Source organism: Dama dama, chromosome 20 (genome assembly GCF_033118175.1).
Source record: "Dama dama isolate Ldn47 chromosome 20, ASM3311817v1, whole genome shotgun sequence".
Taxonomy (NCBI): domain Eukaryota; kingdom Metazoa; phylum Chordata; class Mammalia; order Artiodactyla; family Cervidae; genus Dama; species Dama dama.
In genome coordinates this window covers 102,602,793-102,619,973 of record NC_083700.1, presented here as the reverse complement: position 1 = coordinate 102,619,973, position 17,181 = coordinate 102,602,793, and the positions used below count along the sequence as shown (strand labels likewise).

At 37.9% G+C, this 17,181-nt stretch overlaps 1 protein-coding gene across 2 annotated transcripts in view; it reads left to right on the top strand.

Moving 5' to 3' along the window:
- The window catches only part of RLF (RLF zinc finger), a 77,841-nt gene that overhangs the window by 40,218 nt on the left and 20,442 nt on the right, over window positions 1-17,181 (top strand). The gene's annotated exons all lie outside the window — the stretch shown is intronic.

Genomic DNA, 17,181 nt, shown 5'->3' with positions numbered 1-17,181 from the left:
AATTTCTCTGGGAAATGTAGACATTATTAATAGTGGTGTCGAGATAAAACTAAAAAAAAAGATAAAACTAAAGATAATGGCAGTTAGCTTAAGTTACTTTATACATTTAAATCTGTAAGCAGAGAAGTATAGGACTTTAGAACCTGTGGATACACTTTGAACGATAATCAGGCAGACAAATGGGTTTTTTTGGTGGGTTTTTTTTTTTTTTTTAGCCTAAATCATTGTTTTCCTTAGAAAAGTTGGAATTAGTCTTTTGATAAATTATACAGAGAAAAATAAGGAATTCCAAGGCTATATTTCATCATCTATCTTTAATTCTCTTACCTGCCATTCAGGTCTTAATATGGATTCTCATTTTACCTCTACACTGAACTTGTTAAATGAAGGAATCACGAGGATCTGGTTCTATGCTGTAGTGATTCTTAAACGTCTATGACAATTTCAGCTGTAAATATCTCATTCTCCAAGTGAAACTGTCTTTCCATTTTAATAATTTTATTTGTTTATTTTTTGCTGTGCTGGGTCTTTGTTGCTGTGTGGGCTTTTCTCCAGTTGCTGAGAACGGGGGCTACTCTAGTTGTGGTGCTCGGGTTTCTCATTGCAGTGGCCTCTCTCGTTGTAGAGCTGGGGCTGAAGGACGAGCAGGCTCCAGTAGTTGCGGCTCCCAGCCTCTAGAACACAGGCTCAAGAGTGTGGCTTAGTTGCTCCTTGGCATGTGAGGTCCTCCCAGATCAGGGATGAAACCCATGTTTCTTGCATTGGCAGGTGAATTCTTTACCATTGAGCTACAAGGGAAGCCCCTATCTTTAGCCTTTATATACAGACTCCACCAGGACCAACAAATCTATCGGTCTCATCCACTTTTCACTCTCCTTCACTCTTCTCATATACTCACTTCTCTCCTTACCCTGCTTTCCATAGTCAATCACTATTATCATTCCTTTGCATATACCCTCAACTCCTCTGCTGGTCTTTTTCATAATTATACTTATTTGGCTAACGTGTATCCTTATTATCCCTACATCTCCACCTCCTTTGTATCTTTACCTGCATTAATAGTTTGGGGGGAAAAAACCTGCCAACTGATTCACTTTAATTGAGTCACACTGTGTTTCTTTAGTCTGTTCACTCTCCCACTCTCTGAGGTTACTATTTCATACTCTTAACTTTTTCTTTTAACCTGTACTGCAGCACCTTCTCCCCCATCTCTGTCTCCACTGATGAGCTTTCTTCCTCTTTCTCTGAGGAAATTGGGAATGTTGGAAGAGAATTTCCATGACCTCTATTGACCTACCTGCATTTATGTATTTACACCTTCTCTTCTGTTACTAAGGATAAACTATATCTGCTTTCCCCTGCAAAGGCCGACAGTCTTCTTGACTTTTGTACGAGATCCCATCTGCTCTTGTCCCCTCAAGGTTAATGCTGCAGCAGTTCTCCTTTTCTCTACTGCATTATCAATTCCCCCTCTGCTTGTAACCATCTTAACAGCACTTATGCTGTTATTTCTTCCATTTTTTAAAAAGAAATGCTTCTTTCAGCTACCACCTCGTTTCTCTCCTCCCCTTTCAGTATAATTTCTCAAATGAATTTTCTGAACTTACTGTTTGTTTTTCTCCTTGAACATATTCTGCTATGGTGTTGCCTTGTGCCAGCCAACACATCACTAAAACCAACTACAAAAGCACTTCTAAGAGGAAGTTTTATAGCAATACAAGCCTACCTTGGGAAACAAGAAAAATATCAAGTAAACAACCTAACTCTATACCTAAAGGAACTTAGCAGACTAAACCCAAAGTGTAGAAGGTAAGAAATCATAAGGAATCAAAGCAGGAATAAATGAAAGAGAAATTAAAAAAAAAAAACACAATAGAAAAGATCATTGAAACTTTCAACAAGCTGGTTCTTTGAAAAGATAAACAAAATTTGATGTCTTTTAGCCAGACTCATTAAGAAAAAAATGAGGGCCCAAATCAATTCAGAAATGAAGAGAGCTCACAACTGACACCAGGGAAATACAAAAGATCATAAGAAATTACTACAGACAGCTATATACCAATAAATGGATAACCTGGAAGAAATGGACAAATTCCTAGAAATGTACCTCTCCCAACACTGAACCAGGAAGAAATAGAAAATAGGAACAGATCAATTACCAGTAATGAAGTTGTTAGTTGTTTTTAAAACTCCTAAAAAACAAAACTCCAGGAGAAGATGGCTTCAGAGGTGAATGTTCTAAACATTACAGAAGAGTTAATACCTGTCCTCAAACTATTCTAAAATCTTGTAGAGGAAGGGATACTTCAGGACTTCCCTGGTGGTCCAGTGGTTAAGAATCCACCTGGCAATGTAGGAGACACTGGTTTGATCCCTGGTCTGGGAAGATTTCACACACCTTGGGGCAGCTAAGCCTGCATACATCAGCTGCTGAAGCCCAGGTGCCTTTAGCCTGTGCTCTGCAACAAGAGAAGCCACCACAATGAGAAGCCCATGCACTGCAACTAGAGAAAGCCCACGTATAGCAACAAAACCCAGGCACAGCCAAAAATAATAAATAAATAGAATTAAGAAGAAAAAAATACTTCAAACTCATTACACAAGGCCAGCATCACCCTGATACTAAAACCAGACAAAGACACCATGAAAAAAGAAAATTACGGGTTAATAGTACTGATAAACATAGATGTAAAACTTCCCAATGAAATATTAGCAAAGTGAATTCAACAATAAAGGATCATATACTATGATCAAGTGGGATTTATCCCAGGGATGTGATTATGGTTTGACATCTGGGCTTCCCTGGTAGCTCAGCTGGTAAAGAATCCACCTGCAATGCAGGAGACCCCAGGGTTGATTCCTGGGTCAGAAAGTTCCCCTGGAGAAGGGATAGGCTATCCACTTCAGTATTCTTGGGCTTCCCTGGTGGCTCAGATGGTAGAGAATCCACCTGCAGTGCGGGAAACCTGGGTTCGATCCCTGGGTTCGGGAGATCTCCTGGAGGAGGGCATGGTAACCAACTCCAGTATTCTTGCCTGGAGAATTCCATGGACAGAGGAGCCTGGTGGGCTACAGTCCATGGGGTTGCAAAGAGTCAGGCACAACTGAGTGACTAAACACACACACGTCTGCAAATTGGTCGGTGTGACTCAGCACATTAAATTGAAGAATAAAAATTATGTTAATCTCAATAGATGAAAAAAGGCTTTGACAAAATTCAGCATCCGTTTGTGATAAAAAAAAATAAAAAACTCAAAAAGTGTGAATAGAGGGTACATACCTCAACATAACAAAGGCCATATCTGACAAGCCTACAACTAACATCATACTCAATGGTGAAAAACGGAAAACATTTCTTCTAAGATCAGGAACAGAATGAGGATGTTCACTCTTACCTCTTTGATTCAACATGGTATTGGAAGTTCTATCCAGAGTGAAAGTGAACATCATTCTGTCGTGTCCGACTCTGTGCGCCCCCATGGACTGTAGAGTCCATGCAATTCTTCAAGCCAGAATACTGGAGTGGGAATCCTTTCCCTTCTCCAGGGGATCTTCCCAACCCTGGAGATCGAACCCAGGTCTCCCTCATTGCAGAGTAGTCAGACAAAAAAAGAAGAAGAATCCAAATTGAAAAGGAAGAAGTAAAATTGTCACTGTCTGCAGATGACATGTTTTACATAGAAAGTTCCAAAGACATCATCAAAAAACTACTAGAGCTCATCAGTGAGTTCAGTAGAGTTCATCATGAGTTCAGTAAAACTCATCAGTGATTTCAGAATACAAAATAAATATACAGAAATCTCTTATACTTTCTATACAGTAACAGTGAACTGTCAGAAAAAACAATCTCATTTATAGTCACATGAAAAAGAGTAAAGTACCTTGGAATGTGTTTATGTATGGAGGAAAATACCTGTATTCAGAAAACTATAAGACCCCCCTGGAGTAGACAGTGGCAATTCACTCCAGTATTCTTGCCTGGAGAATCCCAGGTACAGAGGAGCCTGGTGGGCTACAGTTCATGGAGTTGCAAAGAGTCGGACACGACTGAGTGATTAAGCACACAGGTGAAAGGATAATTAAACTGTGGTACATCCAGACAAAGAATATTATTCAGTGTTAAAAATATGTGAGCTGTTGAGCCATAAAAACACTTGGAGGAAGTTTTAAATACATATTACCAATTGAAGAAGTCAGTCTGAAAAGGGAGGGAGGGAAGATTAGGTGGAGCAAGTGGGAATTTTAGGGCATTAAACTACTCTTTGATAATATAATATATCATAATTATACTATAATATATGTATAATGCCATAATACTATAACATGATGTGTAAAACATGTCACTGTGTCTTTGTCCAAACCCATAGAATGTGCAACACCAAGAGTGAACCATAGTGTAAACTATGGACTCTGGGTGGTTGTGATTTGTCAAGTAGTCTCATCAGTTGTAGCAAATGTCATGCTCCAGTGGGGAAACCTTGATAATGGGGGAGGCAGTGGCAGGGGCTAAGTGGGAAATCTCTGTACCTTTCTCTCAATTTTGCTGTGAATCTAAAACGGACCTAAAGAAATAAAGTGTTTTATTCTATTAAAAAAAAAAAAAGGAAAACTATAAGATACTCATGAAATAAATTGAAGGTGACACAGATGGAAAGATACACTGTGTTCCTGGATTGGAAGAATTACTACTATTAAAAAGACCATACTCATGGCAGTCTACAGATTTCAGTGCAAACCCTATCAAGTGGCACTTTTCATAGAACTAGAACAAAGAATTCTAAAATTTGTATGGAAAACATGAAAAATCTCAAGTAGCCAAAACAGTCTTAAGAAAGAGCAACAAAGCTGGAGGTATCATATTCCCTGACTTTAGACTGTACTACAAAGCCACTGAAATGTTGGGAAGGATAAGGAGATGGAAGATTGCTTGCCTCTAATAACAGCTGCAATATTATGTGTTGGGAAGCTTGATCAGAGTAAGATGGAGTAATGGTTAGTCTCAGCACCTGATATAGGCCAAAAGAATTCAGAAGAAGCAAAATTGCTAGACCTTGGATTTGATTCTTCTTCTATAATAACAACTTTTCCTTTAATCTCTCAGACTTTGTTTATTTGAAACCTGTTTTGTTTTTAGCATTGTATTAGGCACTGGCAAATACAGAAGTGTGTGTATGGCCTAGTTTGGTTACCAGAAACAGTAGTAAGATACTTAACTATATGATAGTTCCCTGAGATTATGTAGAAATGGAGAGCATATCTTTGTAGAGTGGTGTAGATCCTTTTATAAGGCTTTACAAAAATTGATCCTTGAGTTGGACCTTGAAATAATGGTGGGGTTTTTGTAGGTAAAAAGAATGGTTTAGGGATAAATGTGATAGTAAAGGTACAAAAATGAATGTGCACTTTGTAGGGAATCACTAGAGAACACCTTGCCTGAGGAAAAGAGTGGATGTTGAGGTCTTATGAGAAGTAATTAGACCTGTTGTATAGGGCAAAGAAAGTCCTCGGAAACGGCAGTGCATTTGAACTTCTGAGGCAGTAGAAATTAGGACGGTTTTGAAGATAGGAAGTAAAATGACTGAAACAGTGTTTTAGGAAGCATAGACAGAAATAGATTTAGGAGAAGAGATTGGAGTTAGCAAGAAGAAAAAGAATGGGGCTTGCTGACAGGACCAAAATAGAGTATAATGTACAGAGATCCCTTCAAGAGACTCATGAGACCTTGAGAGACTGGAAAAAAGGGAGTGTTCTGCTGCTGACAAAAATGGCAAAGAAGGGAGAATATGGGACACTTTGTACAGAATCTTTCCTGGTTTATTAATAACAAGGCAAGAAAATAGGATTCCTTCCTGAGGTTATACAGATATCAACAAATTTGTTGGGTTATTGGAAATATGATTTGGTTTTTCTACAACAGGGACTGGCAAACTATGGCCTGTGGACCAGATCCACCCTGCTGTTTGTTTTTGTAAATAAAATTTTACTGGAACACAGTCACGCCCATTGGTTTATTATCTGTGACTGGCTTTGCTCCACAGTAGCAGAGATGAATAGCTGTAACTGAGACCATTTGACCAGCAGCATTGAAAATATTTTCTCTCTGACCCTTTACAAAAAATGTTTGCTGACCTTTGCTATGCAAGATTCAGATTTCCTAGTGCATTACAACCATTAAATATCATTTAGTTTAACCTTCCATGTTTTATCAATGGTGAGACTGAGGCCAAGAGGTAGTGTTTCCAAGGCCCTACCTTCATTAAGCTAATTATTGAGTCCAAGCCCAGGCCAGAACTCAGATCTCCTGACTCCCTGGCCAGCTCTTTTTACACTGTACAACTTATTACTAGTTGGTAAACATTGATGAGTCATGTTCTCATAGGAAACATTTTGGTGGTATTTCATTCCATTCATGTTTATACATTTATGTATAGGTGCAACTTAAAATATCTTTATAATGATTGGGATTAATTTGTTAAGTATGTTGATGTGAAAACGTTTGGCACGCTTCATAAAATTATTTTTAAAGGAACACTGGTACCATCATAATTAGTCTCTTATCCAGTGATGCTTTTTTTTGCAAGTGAGAGCACTGTTAAAGAAATCTTAAAATTTTGCTTTGGAAGAAGACCAGTGAATCACTTGATGTTCATTAATTGGAGTTTAAAATCAGCATATGTTCTAAGGCAGCAAAAGTTACATACACATTTGCCATCTTCTTCTGAGTTCAGGAGGAGAGTCAAATTAACTTCGGCAACAACTGGGAATAAAAGTACTTATGTGTTGGCACCTGTGGGTATCACAATAATGGGTGTGTGTAATGGGAAACCTCTGCTGGGGAAGATTTAGCCAAGCGCAATTAAGATTAATTGATGGAGTCAGCTTCAAAGCCAGAATTTTTATGTTTTTATTACTGAAAGAGAGAATCTTTGCAAAGATCAAGTTTTCCACATATAATATAAAGGATAAAGCTGTTTTAAACATGAAGCACTTCTGTTACTATGAAGAGCAAGAATTCTGTCTGCAGAGTTGTTGGCACAGATAAGGTAGGGGTTCAGTCTTGATCCTTGAATGAACTATATCTTCAGTGTCTGATGTGGTTACGAGGCTTGTTTCTTCTCTTGATGGGAAAAGACAAAGACAAACAGGACCTGATTTACTCACTGGTCTAACACTGTTGGGAATTAACTCAGTCACTAGGTATATAAATGATAAACAGAGCAAATACATTTAAACAGGACCCACTGGGAATTCAGTTTGGGAATAGAAGAAACAGTAAACAAGAGCATACACATTCCAGGTGTAGCTTAAATAAGATTAAGATGGATCCTGAATGAGGAATAATAAACTGTGTAATTAAAATCTGGATAATTTACTTCATGTAACCTTATGGTCATATGGTGAATAAGATGTACACTCAGAAAATACACTAAAGTTAGATTATATGAAGAAGTGGAAGGTTTGCCGATTTAAATATTTATCTCCTAAAGCAGAGTTCTTTTATTTATTTATTTTTTTAATATTTTAGTTACTTGGCTGCATTGGGTCTTAGTTGTGACGTGCAGGATCTTTCGTTGCCGCACACAGACTCTGTAGTTGTGACTTGCGGACTTAGTTGTGCTGCAGCGTGTGGGATCTTAGCTTCCCAATCAAAGATTGAACCCACGTCCCCTACATTTCAGGGTGGATTCTTAACCACTGATCACCAGGGAAGTCCCCCAGAGTTCTTTTAACTAACTCTGAAGAAACTTCTTCCTAGAACTCATATATATTTGGATCTCACTTTTACTGTTACTTTCATGGGTTGTACTCAGTCACTTCAGTAGTGTCTGACTCCTTGTGACTTCATGGACTGTAGCCTGCCAGGCTCCTCTACCCATGGGATTCTCCAGGCAAGAATATTGGAGTGGGTTGCCATTTCTTTCTCCAAGGGATCTTCCCGACCCAGAAATTGAACCCACATCTCCTGCATTGCAGGCAGATTCTTTACCAACTGAGCCACTTGGAAAGCCACTTTCATGGGTTACATGTGGGTATTTTGGTTGATATATGATTATACTGTAGGGATCATTATGGAGAGTTAGTCAGACACAGTCATTTTCAAGAATTCAGTAGGACAGTTCAGGTATCTTTCAGATACTCATAGGATTAAGCCATAGGATTTAATCAGAAGCATCAGTGACCATTTATTTCTTCAAGAAACATACAAGTGACCAACTTGATAGCATAGTGTTGGTCTGTAGTATTGCTGCAGTTTAAAAGAAACCTGGTGTTTAGAAGTACAGCCTTTTTTTCAGGTGATGTCTGTGAACCTGATGAATAATTCTCCCAAAGTAGACTCAGGGTTGTTCGACATGAAGACTTACTAAGAGTAACTCCTCCCTTTTTCCTACTCAGGGATGCAAGTGAGAGAGATCTCATTATATGGATAACCTTAAATCCACTTTGTCTCTATTTTGAAAGAAACATTTACCAGCTTGTTTTTTAAGATCTCCTATTAGGAACAATGGAGAAGGAAATGGCAACCCACTCCAATACTCTTGCCTGAAAAATTCCACGGACTGAGGAGCCTGGTAGGCGACAGTCCATGGGGTCTCAAAGAGTTGGACATGACTGAGTGACTTCACTTCGCTTCACTTCATTAGGAACAAATTATTTGCCTTATACCCCAGAACTGATCAGGAGAATACTAGATTGAAAACCATTATTCTTGAGAAAGGTAAAATATTACAGTAATGTCACTGGCCAGAATACTAGTTTACCTTGGTAGCCTAAGCATGATGATAACTAAAGAAGACAAATAAGTCATCTAAATGCACATTCTTTTATGCCAGTGACTACCTGTTGTACCATTGGTGTTTAATTCACTGATTATCATGAAAGCCTTCTAATAACATCTGTTCTTGCCCCAGAATTTATTTTCTACAACAGCCAAGGTGATCTTTTTTTCTTTTTTAAATTAAGACATTTTATTTTGAGATAATAGTACATTCTCACTGTTACTATAAGAAATAATACAGGCATGCCTTCCAGTCATTTAATATATATTCATTGGGGACTGTGGTAGGCACTGGGAATACAAAGATGAACAAGACACAAGGGAGAACCGACAGCAGACAGTGTTCACGCAGTGTGAGATTTGGTGAAAGTTTGGTGCTGGAAATTGAGTTCCAAGTTATCAGCATTTGAAACCAGAGAGTGGAGGGCATTCACTTTTTTAGACCTCCAGAAATTAAAGGCTTACCATAATCCTAGGAAGTTTTATGCAAGAGAAACACATGGATGTCAGAACAGTGAGCTTGGTGGCATTTGAACCTTGAACCAGTAAGCTTCCTAGCAGCCACCTGAGGAAGCAGAATGGTTTTGAAACTCTGCAAAAGCCCATCTCCACAGAATTGTCACTCTTTGACCTATTTGGCAACATTCCGAAAACCTCTGCTCTCAGCATTTGTTTTTATTTGATTCAGATCGCACTCTGCCAAAAGATCTGTTCCAGGGCACTTATCAGAAAGAATCATTGGAAATTGTTTAACATGACATTTGTCTGAGGAGGAATTACCAGTTCAGGTAACAAAAGGCTGACAAAAAATTTAAAAAGAAAAACTGAGATAAAGGATATCCATAGAGGACTTTGAAAACCTCTGATGTTTTCCTAGTACTCTGGAAGGTAGCACAAATGTATAGTGCTGTGTGTCTGCCAAGGAATGACTTGAAAAGGCTATAATCCCTCACTCTTCTTTACCGAGAGGCTCCATACAGGTAGGAGATGAAGGGCAAGGTAGAGCTTTTAACTTCCTACTGAAATATTGAAAGGATGCCCCAACACACACACACAGCTGTTTGGCAAAAACAGAAAGACTACTGGTGGTCCAGTAGTAAAGAATCCACCTGCCAATGTAGGGGGACATTGGTTCAGTCCTTGGTCTGGGAAGATTCCGCATAATACCTTGGGGCAACTAAGCCCATGCACAACTGAAGCCTTCATGCTCTAGAGACCATGTTCTGCAACAAGAGAAGCTACTACAATAAGAAGCCCATGCACTGCAACTGGAAAAAATAGCTTGCCGCAATTAGAGAAAGCCTGCATGTAGCAGAGACCCAGTGCAACAAAAAATAATTTTTTTTAAAAAAGTAGACTTACATTTTCATGCCATTTAGGCAACATATTCAGCTTGTTGAATTAAGCTAATGAAGCAGAGACCACATATGACAGAATATAGGCTTTACAGAATTATTCCAAGAAAATCACTAAGCAAATAGTAACAATAGTAAACCCCAAGAGGTGGAAGATTCTGATTTCTGGAGTTGCCACAATATATTTTTTAAAATATTCACTTATTTAAAAAAAAAAAAAAAGGTAGCCCATACACAGGGAAACAGTACGAAAAGGCAAAAAGATATGAAACTGAAAGATGAACTCCCCAGGTCGGTGGTGGAGGTGGTTTAGTCGCTAAGTCATGTCTGACTCTTGCGATCCCATGGACTGTAGCCTGCCAGGCTCCATTGTCCATGGGATTCTCCAGGCAAGAATACTGGAGTGGGTTGCCATTTCCTTCTCCAGAGTATCTTCCTGACCTAGGAATCGAACTCAGGTCTCCTGCATTGCAGGCAGATTCTTTACCGACTGAGCTATGAGGGAAGTCCTATGAGGATACCCAGTATGCTGCTGGAGGAGAGTAGAGAAATAACTCCAGAAAGAATGAAGAGACAGAGCCAAAGCAAAAACAACTCCCACTTGTTGATGTGACTGGTGATGGAAGTAAAGTCTTATACTGTAAAGAACAGTTTTGCATAGGAGCCTGGGATGTTAGCTCTGTGAATCAAGGTAAATTGGAAGTGGTTTCAAATAGGAGATGGCAAGAGTGAACATAGACATTTTAGGAATCAGTGAACTAAAATGGACTGAAATGGGTGAATTTAACTCAGATAACCATTATATCTACTACGGTGGGCAGGAATCCTTTAGAAGAAATGGAGTAGCCCGCATAGTCAACGAAAGAGTCTGAAATGCAGTTCTTGGGTGCAGTCTCAAAAACAACAGAATGATCTCTGTTCGTTTCCAAGGCAAACCATTCAGTATCACAGTAATCCAAGTCTATGCCCCAACCAGTAATACTGAAGAAGCTCAAGTTGAACAGTTCTATGAAGACCTACAAGACCTTCTAGAACTAGCACCCAAAAAAGATGTCCTTTTCCCAACTCAGGGATTGAACCCAGGTCTCCCACATTGCAGGCGAATTCTTTACCGTCTGAGCCACTGGGGAAGCCCATGAGGAATAAAAGAGCCCCAAAATATATGAACTGGCAGAGTCGAAGGGTGAAATAGACAATTCAAATACAAAGGTTGGAGACTTTAATACCCCACTTTGAGTAGCGGATAAACCAACTAGGCAACAAGGATATGGAAGGCTTGAGCACTACTGTAAACCAACTAGACCAAGCAGACATCTGTAGAATACTGTATCCAAGAGCAGCAGAATTCTCAATTGCACATGGAACATTCTCTAGGGTAGAAATATGTTAGGCCTTAAAACAAACCTTGGTAAATTTAAAAGGATTGAAATCATACAGTGTGTTCTTTGGCCACAGTGAAATGAAATTAGAAATCAGTAACAGAAGGAAATTGGGAAATTCACAAATAATGTGAAAATTAAACTACACCTCAAAATAAGCAGATGATCGAAGGGAAAAAATGGTAAATTAGAAAGCACATTGGGATGAATGATGAAAGCACAACACACTGAAATTTAGAGGATGCAAGTTAGGGGATGCACTTAGTAGAAATTTATGGTTGTAAAATGTCAGTCTTAAAAAAGAAAGATCCTGGGAGTTCCCTGGTGGCCTAGTGGTTGAGATTCCAGGCTTTCATTGCTGTGGCCTGGGTTCACTCCCTGCTTGGGAAACTGAGCCCCTGCAAGCCGCATTGTGTGGCAAAAAAAAAAGAGACCTCAAATGAATAACTTAACCTTCTGCCCTAAAAGTCAGGAAAGAAGAGTAGACTAAACCCAAAGCAAGCAGAAGGAAGGAGGAGGATAATGATTAGAATGTAAATAAATGAAATAAAGAAAACAAAATCAATAGAAAAAGTGGTAAAAGTTGCTTTTGTTTTTAAAGATCAACAAAATTGATAAAGTTTTAGTTAGACTGAACATGAAAAAAGAATACTCAAATTATCAAAATCAGGAACAAATGAGAGGACATGACAACTGACATTGTAGGAATAAAGATTATAAGAGTATTCCTTGAATGACTGTATGTCAAAATGTTGGATTTACTGAGATAAAATGGACAGATCTTAGAATAAAACAAGCTACTAAAACTAACAAAGACAACAACAACAAAAGAAAAAGTGAATATACATACCTATGACTAGTAAAGAGATTGAGTAGGTAATTTTAAAACTTCGCATAAAGAAAAACCCACACCTTCACTGGTCAGTTGTACAAAACACCTATAGAAGAATTTACACCAGTCCTTCACAAAGTCTTCTAGAAAATAAAAGAGGAGGGGATGCTTCCAAACTCATGCACTGAGGCCATTATTATCCTGACAACCAAAACCAGACGAAGACATCAAAAGAAAGATACAGACCAATATCTGTAATGAGTATGGATGCAAAAATCCTCAACAAAACCCAGCAATATAAAATAAAGAAATGCTGTCTGCACTCTGTATCCATAGGTTCTGCCTCCAACTACGGATTAAAAATATTCAGGGGAATATTTTCTAGAAAGTTCCAGAAAGCAAAACTTGAATCTATATACTCCAACAACTGTACATACCTTTTTATTGTATTGGGCTTCCGCAGTGGCTCAAGGATAAAAAATTCACCTGCAGTACAGGAGACACTGGTTTGATCCCTGGGTGAGGAAGATCTTCTGGAGGAGGAAATGGCAACCCACTCCAGTATTCTTGCCTGGAGAATCCCCTGGACAGAGGAGCTTGGAGGACTACAATCCATAGTGTCACAGAGAGACAGGCACGGTGGTATTATGAACAATCTAGGGGTGATTTAAAGTATACAGAAGGTTATATGTGCGTAGGTTATATGTAAATACTGTGCCATAGAATAAAGGACAAAAGGTATGTTTGTCTCTGTCATCAGAGGCAGAAAAAGCATTTAACAAGATCCTGCACACTTTTGTGTTAAAAACATTCAGCAATCTAGGAATAAGTGAAAACTTCCTTGCCCCAATAAAGAGCATTTGTGGAAAGCCACGGCCAACTGTATACTTAATGATGAAAGATTGAGTGAGTGGTTTTCCATAAGATCAGGGACAAAACAAGAATGTCTACTTTTGCTACTTCTATTCAGTATTGTATGGGAAGTTTTAGCTGGAGCAGTTAGGCAGGGAAATAGCTAAAAGGCTTCTCGATTGAAAAGGAAGGTGTATAAGTATTTCTGATTGCATGTATCATGATCTTGTATATAAATGATTCTAATGAGATCAATGTACAAAAATGATTTTTATTTATATACATCTAACAACAAACAACATGAAAATGTAATTAGGAAAACAATTCCATGTACAATAGCATCAAAAAGAATAAAAAATCTAGGAATAAATCTTTTAAAAGAAGTACAAGACTCATTTGTATACTAAGGACTTCAAAAATTTGTTGAAAGAAGTAGATGGAGCAACATCCCATGTTCATGGACCAGAAAACAATACTTTTAAGACGGCAGGACTCCCCAAATTGATCCTCAGATTCAGTGCTGCCTGTATGAAAATTCTATTTTTCTCTTTTGGAGAAATTGACAAGATGATCCTAAAATTCATATGGAAATTCAAGGGGCCCTGGATAGCCCAAACAGTCTTGTAAAAGAACAAAGTTGGAGGGCTCATTCTTCTTTATTTCAAAGGTCACTAAAAATGTCAGTAATCAAGACAGTGTTTTTCTGGCAAAAGGGTAGGGGGGGCGGGAAATCAATAGACTGAAATTGAAAGTCCAGAAATAAGCCTTCACACTTAATGGCCAGTTGCTTTTCTACATGGCTGCCAAGATAATTCAGTGGGGGAAAGAATAGTCTTCAGTAGTTGGTTCTTTAACAAATGGATATCTACTTGTAGCAGAATGAAGTTTGACCCTTAATACCATGTGCAGAATTTAACTCTGAATGAATCACAGACTTAAATGTACTAGCTAAAACTGTATCATCTTCAAAGAAAATACAAGAATTAATCTTTAAGCCCCTTGATTACACTGTTTCTTATATCTGACACCAATAACACAGGTTGCAAAAGGAAAAACAAGTAGGACTTTATCCACCTTTGTATGTCAAAGTCAACAACATGAAAAGTTGATCTGCAGAATGGGAGAAAATATTTGCTAGTGATATATATATATATATATATATATATATATATATATATATATATATATATATATATATATATTCAAGAATATATATAGGATTGAATATATGTAGAATTGAACTGAATTCTTGAATCCTGAATGTATATAGAATTCTTGAAGATCAGTACTAAAAAGACAAATAATTTAATTATTAAAACGATCAAATTGTTTTTAATCATTAGATTGGTTTTTTTTTTTTGAGAAGTTTTAGATTTACAGAAAAATTGAGTGGAAAGTACAGAGTTCCCATATGTACTCCCTCACCCCTGGAGTCACCTGTTGACATCTTGCCATTGATGTCTTAAATTTGTTAACAATAGGTGAGCCAAGACATTATTATTTACTAAAATCCATAGTTTACATTAGGTTTCACTCTTGGTGTTGTACATTCTGTGGGTTTTGACAAGCCTATAATGACTTGTATCTACCATTGCAGTGTCGTATAGCATAGTGTCACTGCCTGAAAGTACTCTGCCTATTCGTCCCTCACTTTCCTCTCATGCCCCTGACAATCACTGATCTTTTTACTGCCTCCATAGTTTTACCTTTTCTGGAATATCATGTAGTTGGAATTATACATTATGTAGCCTTTTCAGATTGACTTCTTTCACTTAACAATATGCATTTAAGGTTCCTAGATGTTTTTGTCTCTGTCTCTTTTTCCCCAAATTATTATCAAACTCATATTGTCCTTATTAATTTTTTAAAATTATTTTTTATTGAAGGATAATGGCTTTACAGAATTTTGCTGTTTTCTGTCAAACCTCAACATGAATCAGCCATAGGTATACCCTCCCTTTGGAAACTCCCTCCATCTCCTTCCCCATCCCACCCCTCTAGGTTGATACACAGCCTGTGTTTGAGTTTCCTGAGATAAACAGCAGATTCCCCTTGGCTATCTATTTTACATATGGTAATGTAAGTTCCCATGTTGCTCTTTCCATATATCTCACCCTCTCCCCCTGTCCATAAGTCTGTTCTCTATGTCTGTTTCTCCGTTGTTGCCCTGTAAATAAATTCTTTGGTACTATTTTTCTAGATTCCGTATATATGTGTTAGACTACAGTATTTATCTATCTCTTTCTGATTCACTTCACTCTGTATAATAGGTTCTAGGTTCATCCACCTCATTAGAACTGACTCAGATGTGTTCCTTTTTATGGCTGAGTAGTATTCCATTGTGTATATATACAACTTCTTTATTCATTCATCTGTCGGTGGACATCTGGGTTGCTTCCATGTTGTAGCTATTGTAAATAGTGCTGCAGTGAACAGTGGGTACATGTGTGTCTTCCAGTTTTGGTTTCCTCAGGGTATGTGCCTAGGAGTAGGATTGCTGGGTCATATGGTGGTTTTATTCCTAGTTCCTTACTTCATTTTTTAAAACAACCAAAGTCCATGATAGGCTTCAGTCTTTGTGCTGTGTATTCTGTTATCTGAAATTCTCAGGAGTCTAAATCTGCGCTTTATTGTGTGTGGTGACACTTCTGGAGTGGCTTGTTTATTTGTGCTTCTTATAGTTTGGGATTGTGGGCATCAGTTTTGGTGGGATGGATGGGGGTAGGGAATGCTTTATGTCTGAAAATTTTCACAGGCCTTGGTTAGCATGTGTCTCTATAAATCATTTTTACATTTGCTTCTACCAGGTGATTCAAAGATATTACCAGCCAGAATCTTCTTTTTATTTTTGTTTTTCTCAGTTTGGAGTTTTTAGACAAACAGAATAGTATTATATCAGACTCCTAGTTTGAATGAGGACAGATTAAAATTCCCAAAGACTTTTTGGTCCTACCAGAACCAGGGTGAGATGGACCAACATATTTTCCTGTTATATCCCTGTTCCTCCCCTTTTTTTAGTCTGTACTTTCTCTGAGTTTTTAGCTCTTCAGGAGTTCCAACCATATGCTGAAGGGCTCAGTGCCAACTTCCTGTCCTCAGGTTCAAGCTTTATCATCTAAACACAACTTGCAAAACCCAAGCCTCTTAGTGAAATTACCAACAACCCCAGCAAGTTAAGGCAGTTGTTCATTCACACTTCTTTCTTGAGTTTTCAACTGTGTATTTAAGAAACATATTAGTTGTGTTTTATCCAGGATTTCTAAGTGCTTTGCCACAGGAGAATTTTCAGACATTATTCTTGTCAAGTTCAACTCTTTGTTTTTATTCCTTATTCAGCACCAGGGCTGGAAGGGAAGTATATAACCATTATCTATAAAATTCATACGGTAAAGTGTTATGTTTTTTGTCTTTGACACCTGAGTTTCCAACATTAGCCTTTATCCACAAAGTTTTGATTTTGGTATATTTAAATGTCATTAATAATGTTTCTGCACGATTTATATTTTTGTATCATTAAGTTTATCAAACTTTATGAGGTAAATCTTGATAAGGAAAAATCTGAGGAGACTGTTTAGGGTTTGGAAGAAGCTTAAGGTGAAAACATGGTGTATAATGAATGAGCCTGAGTAGTCTTTCAGATGCTTCTAAGTTCTTAGCTGGTTTTGCTGTCAGTTCATTTCAATTCAGTAAATGTCTAGACATAAAACAATCATCATATTCCTTGCCTTCAAAGAGCAAACAGTTAGGAATATAGTTTCCTTTCTATTTAGTAATAGTGTATTGTCAGTTCTACCCTTAAAGCATCTCAGTAGAGCATAGTGGCCAAGAGTATGGACTCTAGAGCCAGACCACCTGGGGTAGATCTAGGGATGTGTACTACCTATAAAACTTTTGTCAAGTTACCTAATCTCTCTGTGCTTCAAGTTTTGTAATCTATAAATAGGGATAACAGTAGTTTATCTACATTGTAGGACTGTTGTGTAGATG